Here is a 7,453-nt window from a genome sequence, read left to right as displayed (position 1 = left end):
CCTAGTCGTCGCAGCGTCTTTTCCATGAAGACCCAGTCGATGCGGTCAAAGGCTTTCTCCGCGTCTACGGAGAGAAGCATCATGGGGGCCTGAGCGGAGTTTGCATGGGCTATCAGGTCAATCACTCTTATAGTGTTGTCCCTCGCTTCTCTTCCCCGGACGAAGCCAACCTGATCCGGATGTAGTACTGCCGGCAACAGCAGACACAGGCGGTTTGCTATGAGCTTAGCATACAATTTGATATCAACATTAAGGAGGGAGATTGGTCTGTAACTAGCTGGTAATGATGGGTCTTTTCCGTCCTTAGGGATGATCGTGATGTGTGCCCCCAGGGACTGATTGGAAAAGGGGGCCTGTGGAGAGACAGAGTTGCAAGCGCGGAGTAAGAGAGGGAGAAGTTTATCTTGAAATGATTTGTAATAGGATATGGGAAAGCCGTCGGGGCCCGGACTTTTGCCAGATGGGGAGGACTTTGTATGCACATTTTAGGTAACATGCGATGCGCGGTTACGCCAGTTGAATGTCGCATGGCAATATATTAAGTGCTGCGTTTAATATTTATTGCATCACAGTGCGATTGCATGTTTAAAAACACATGCGATATATCGCACTCCATATGCGCGATGGGCACCCATCGGGAGCGGCCTGAGGCCGCTCCCACTCTGCGGTGACGTGCCCATCACATGATTACCATGTGATCTATCGCATGGTAATCACTTTGGCAGTTCAGGTGCGATTTAATTGCACCTGAACTGCTGGTGCGATGCCCCGTGATGTTGTGTCGCATCGCACAAGTGTATGGGCACCCTAACTCTTAGTCAATATTGTTTTTTTCCAATTTGTTTTTTTACTATAAGAGGATATTATCTTAATGTATATCTATGAAAAGTTATATTTTAGACATAGGCTGAGTGCACTTAATAGTTAATGTCTGGTGATGACATCATTAGTCAATACCCAACACTACACAAAGCATTACATTTTAGATAAGATAATTTATTGTCACTACATGAAACACGTATAGCGAAATTACATACCAGTTCTCTCATGTCGTATAAAAAAAATACACCATAAATAAAATTAGCAAAGCTGAGAATTCAAGCTAACAATCACAGAAGGGAAGAAGCTATTCCTCAACCTGCTAGAGCCGCTACATATCGACGCGCCGCCATCCTGTCCTGTGTTACACTGGCAACGTCAGACAGAGAGGTGACGAAGAACCACAAATTTAATACTTCATATATCTTTTATCTATTTATCTCTCTATCAGGGCCTATGTAATAAGCCTTATGGGTCTATTCAATGCCTGTTGGATCCTCTCCGACGGAGATGATCCAACAGTTCAGTATTCAATTTGCGAGCAATTTCGACAGATTTTTGCCCATTTTCGACAATGACGATCTGACTTTTTTTAAAAGTCGGATTGACATTGTCGGAAACAGGCTAAAAAACGATCGGAATCGCCTGCAAATTTAACAAAACACGTGGATGCTAATCCGCCGATCCACATATTTTCAGACAAGTCGGATTTTTTCAAAAGTCGGAAAACTGAACTATAATTGAATAGGTCGAATCCAAATTCGACATAAAAAAGTCGGAAAGTGCAGTTTTTCCATCCGACAGTAATTGAATAGACCCATTAGACAGAGGGGATGCAGTCAATTTACCCCCAATCAAAATCCCGACACCAATTGACCGATGGTCAATATCCCGACAAGGTCAAAATCCCGACATGGACAAAATACCGACATGTAAAATGCCGACAAGGTCAAAATACCGACATGTAAAATGCCGACAGGTCAAAATACCGACATTGAGTTTTTCATTGAAACCGACTTGTTCATACTTTACCATCCCAGTGGACCTGGAGGGGGAATATAATAGTGTGCCGAGCGCAGCGAGCCATGCGAGGGGACGCAGTACACTTTATATGGTGTCCGTGTTGACTTATGTCGACACACACACACACACACAAAAACGCATGTCGGTATTATGACCTGTCGGCATTTTACATGTCGGTATTTTGTCCATGTCGGTATTTTGACCATCGGTCAATTGGTGTCGGGATTTTGATTAGAGGTATTTCATACCGATCCCAGACAGAGAAAGTACGGGTGAATTAGCTCCTAACTGCGTGTTACAGGCTATATTTGAACAATGACAGAAGTTGGTTGTTTGGTACTTTGGGGTAAATGTATGATCCTTCTTTATGTCGGAGAAGTGGTATCAGCGCATGTTATGTGCACCGATACCGTTTCTCCCCCATGAAGGACAGCGGCAGTGCTATGCTCCCCTGTCCATACTGGCGCTCACTGCTATCTAAAAGATACACTTTGCTGGATGTACAGTATAGGCCAATTAAGGGATGGATGTAATGAAGTCTGGACTTTTTTTTTTTTTTTAACGGGGCAATCATTTACAAGGCATGTTTTAGCCTTGTAATTGACTGCCCCTAAAAAAACAAAACAAAAGGCAGAGTTCGGCCAGCATCCCGCATGGCAGCCGAAATCGGACATCATTACATCCCGCCGGTAGTGTCTAGTACACATAAGAGATTGCTTATAAGCTGTTTTATAGATGGTACTATGGGGCAGATGTATTAACCTGGAGAAGGCATAAGGAAGTGATAAACCAGTGATAAGTGCAAGGTGATAAACACACCAGCCAATCAGCTCCCACATGTAAATTAGCAGTTAGGAGCTGATTGGCTGGTGCATTATCACCTTGCACATATCACCGCTTTATCACTTCCTTATACCTTCTCCAGGTTAATACGTCTGCCCCATTGTTCCCTCCAGGCTAAACAGAAAACACCCAGAAATCTCATACTTATGTCGGAGATGTGGATCAGACGGTAACATTTCTGCACACATGGCAAAAAAGCTGGTTTCCTTCTGGAAAGAGTTATTACAATAATAGGCTTACATATCCCTTTTAACTAAATATTTTATTTACTGGTGTGTCCTTGATGCCACTCAACCTCAATATAAAACCTGTTCCAACATTTAGCCCTAGCGACAACGTGTCAACTGGCAGCTGCTTGGAAAAATCAGAGGTCCCATCTGCAGGGGAGATCATTGCTAAAGTATGGCAGATACATTCTATGGAATACATTACTAGCATTCTACAGGGCTATTCCAAATCTTTTACTAAAACATGGGAACTGTGGACCTCCTATTTTCATACTCCCCTAGCATTTAACAGAAATCCTTTAATGACCTCTCCCCTTTTATTCTGTATGTGGTAAAGATATTCTTACTACCTCCAGCTGAATCACCCCCGTTCCCTTCTTACCTGTAATTAAGTCCTTTTCTTCGTGGGCTGCCACCCCACTCCCCCTCATTCTTTCCTCTCCTCTATGTTCTTATTCTTCTGCACTATTTTATACATAAAAAATAGGATGTGACTACTTCTTTATATGTACGTTAACTGTTGATGTTTCTCCTAAGCTTACAGTTTTTGCATGTTTTTATTGTAGAAATGTATCTTTTATGGACCTATGTAGATCACTTGTTTCTCATCCACTTAATAAAAATTTCTTCTAAAAATAAAACAAGACAATTTATATCTTTAATATCAGCTATAAAACAACTGAGCCACAAAAAAATAAAAAATAAATAAAAGATACAAATATGACAGGAGCCAAATTAATTAATGCTTTAGCAGCCAAACACATTTTAATAGACTTTGTATTCCAAGAAACCCCCCAAAAATATCTTGTCGTAGTTATAATGTGAAGCAACAAAGTTGCACATAATACAATCAAACGTTTTCTAAAACAAGAAAAATAATAAGCTTGCTAAAAGGTCCGACCTTTCCCCATCCCTTGAAAATAAAAACAAAACTGAGTTTTCAGAAGACTCCACATGTAAATCCTTTTTCTACCAGAAATGTCCTCAAATGTTCTGAGATTCTGGTAGAGAATGGATAAATATATATAACATCTGACAGGTATTCTTGAGAAGTTACACAGACATTAACCAAAGCATCCAGAATAATCCTGGCACCCCCCCTCCCACCCTATTTCCCAATAATCTGGGTCTGCCTCTGAGTCATATATGTAATGATACAGTACCAGCTGCTGCAAAACACAAATAATTGTAAAATAAAGACTACAGTCTCAGCTTATACTCAACTTAATAGAGTTTAAACATTTTAGTTTGCATGAACTGACAAAAAAACAGAAATTTCCTTCTTGTAAGTACCACAATACTATTAAGGATTTCAAACATGGTCTGCAGAAAAAAAAAAAAAAATATATATATATATATATATATATATATATAATTGTATGCATATATAAAAGAGAGGGGGCGTTGTATTGGATGGATATGCTGAAATGTGACTGTTGGACTAGGATGCTGAGGAAAACAAAGGACATCTACCAGATACCCTGAAATGTAGCCTGAGAAAGTGATAGGGTGCTGAAGAACCAGATTTTCTCAGATTTTTTTCCTAGCATAACTAATCAACAAAGGTGATCAGGAAAACAATGGGCCTCTGTGATGTAGCCCATATTGTATTTCTGACAATATACCAGGAGACAAAAATAAAGAGACAAAAAACCCAAAACAAACAAAGAAACAAACACACACACACACACACACATACACATACATACAAGCTCCTAAGTGCCTTATTCGGTAGCTATATTTTTTGCAGGTTAGCTTTAGACTGCCATTTGCAGTGTTCCACTTGCAGTGCATTAACACCCCATAGGCCATTGTTACAGATAGGAAGTTTCTGGTATCTGACCGAAAAGCATTTACAATTCATATATATGGACAGGCTTTCCCAGGATTATAGAAATCCATTCATTGTAAAGGAGTCTTGCTGGACATCTCATACATCTTCCATATATTCCAAGCTTGGAAGCAAAATGTAGATGGATCAAGTTAGATCAGCATTGCGCCATGGAATTGCCATGATGTCCATTTACCCAAGTAGGTTGGAAGGAGTCTTAGGCCTGAATAATGCTTAGGAATCCTGATCCACAATGCTTTACAAGATAAAAGCAGAGTATATTCAAGTATAGCTTAGAACGGAACACTGAATTCTGATGATGGTCTTGAGAAATTCATCATGTATTCAGGACTATACAAGTATTTTACTGCCGGAGGCTCAGATACAATGTTGACTGATCAGGCAGCAAAACAATATTAAGAATATAGAGTTCCAGAACTTATTATAAACACACCCATATTTTATTCAGTAGACCACTGCAATTCATATAAAACCAGTGACTACTTGTTACCTCCTAGTGGTAGCTCAACCAAATAGATCGGTAATGAACCTTAAGCAGAGGTCCTCACACTCAAATTATTCAATCCATAATCAAAGTAGTATTCCTGCTACAGTGATCTATAAGGAGGAATGTGTCTCATTTGACACTTCAATCTTTTATTATTTTGCTACCCCTTTGTTGCTATTTCATTTTGCTTTGCTCACACTTATTCTTAGAAAACAGGCTTGAAGATATCTCCCAAGAATTACAAAACAAACAGATGAAGTGAGGTCGTTTTTCAGCACACTTGTCATCTAGTAAACTTAAATATCTGCAACAGACACTTCTTACAGATCAGTTTATGTTTGATTAAAGCAGGTAAAGGAACCTAGAAAATGTTTAGGATGTCATCCAGATGACTCTAGATTATAGACTATAATCATCACTGTTCTTGTTACCTGGAGACATCAATCCAGATTGCAAGACACATTTGGTCTGAGAACCATCATAACATCCAGCAGTAAAAATGTAAATTTTGTACACAGTCAAAAACCAGTAAAAGCTTACAAACAGATAATACCTTTGGCAGCGATGGGGAAAGCAGTTTTTAATATGTTAAACACTTAAGGAAAATGACATGATGGGGAAATGGCACCGACTTGATGTACATTTATGGATTGTAAACAATGGACAGTCAGTTTGAGCCCATTCCCGTATCATGGAGTACACATAAAACACCTTTGTGTTGCAGAGGGTCATAGTACAAGAAGCTATGAAAGAACAAACTGGACTTTAAGGTATTTCTAAGCAGTGCAGACTGAAAACCTATGTGGCATTGTGTAGCACTTAAAGGCTTATTTAGTAACATGGTAAGAATCAGAAATGGGCTGTAACCACAGCAAACACTCAAACTGTTATGGCCAATCTGTTTTACTTACAATCACCTATTCAAAGTTCATATCAAATTATTTCTATCTGCATCATGTTGAAAAATAAGCTCTTTTTCAAGAAAAAGTTTTCATTACTAATACTAGATGGGGAGGAAGGATGGGATGTACATAAAATGCCTAAATCCTGGGACTATTGACCATTAATGTACAGACAACTGTCAAAAAAAAATGTGGCCTTCAACCCATCCTGATAAAATGAACATTAAAACCAAGCGGTAACACAAGCACAAGAGGCAGCTTTACTCCTGTGGAGGAATCATATTTTGTTTTCTATTTTTAAATCTTTATATTTGTTCCCTTCTGTGTCAACCTCAGTTTCCTCCTACATGTATATCCATACATGAATCATATATAAGTGCATTTAAATTTTTTTATTTTTTTAATAAGCCATTTTTGACTAAAGTTGCCAAGATTTGGACTTGATAGTTTGAACATAGGGTAAAATGGTACCAAATGCATTAAAAACAAGAGTAGAAGAAAGAGAGAAAGAAAAAAAAGAGTGTTATGTAAAGTCACTCTCCAAAATAATATTTATTAGAAAAATGATTTTACTAGGTTTTGTATCACTCAAATATTCACAGTAGTTAAAGTATGCAAATTTAAATTGACAATTTCACTGTAGATTTATTTTTACATTGTTTAAAAAAATAACCTTTTCTCGCCTTCTTTTTTTATTGTGGTTCTTGTATAAATCAATGTAATTTCCTTTAGCAGCTAATCTCTTCACTAATATTTCAAAATCTGGCACAGTCCAATTTGTTTAGGTTTAAAAACAAAAACAAACTTCCCAAAACAAACGTGAAAAAAAAAATTTTTTTGCTACCAGAAAGGACTGATTTTTCCTTTCTTGGTATATATGGCGAAGGAGAGTTTAAAATACAACTAGCTATTTGACAAAGGGCATCTAATTTAACTTTTAATATAATGTTATATTTGACTGAAATAAGTTGGATCTTCCATAAAAAAGTGTAAAGTGTTGTTTAAAATGTTTGATTCTTGACCTTAACCAGACGGGCCATTATTTTACTACAGCCCCGACTAAAAGATGTATTCCAGGAGGCCTGTGAAAATTTGGAAGAGGGAAAGATGCAAAAAAATTTGGAAGAGGGAAAGATGCAAAAAAAATTGTAATACAGAAAGAAGATAAGTGGGTATAATTTCACACATCAGGCTCTAAAAGAATGTGAGCAAGAGATAAAACAAAGTCTATATTACACTAAACATATTGAGTAAACGAGAAAGATGGATATAGTAAAAGCACATATCCGCCTTATGTGGA

This window comes from Pseudophryne corroboree, chromosome 9, assembly GCF_028390025.1.
Source record: "Pseudophryne corroboree isolate aPseCor3 chromosome 9, aPseCor3.hap2, whole genome shotgun sequence".
Taxonomy (NCBI): domain Eukaryota; kingdom Metazoa; phylum Chordata; class Amphibia; order Anura; family Myobatrachidae; genus Pseudophryne; species Pseudophryne corroboree.
This window is presented reverse-complemented; position numbering follows the sequence as displayed.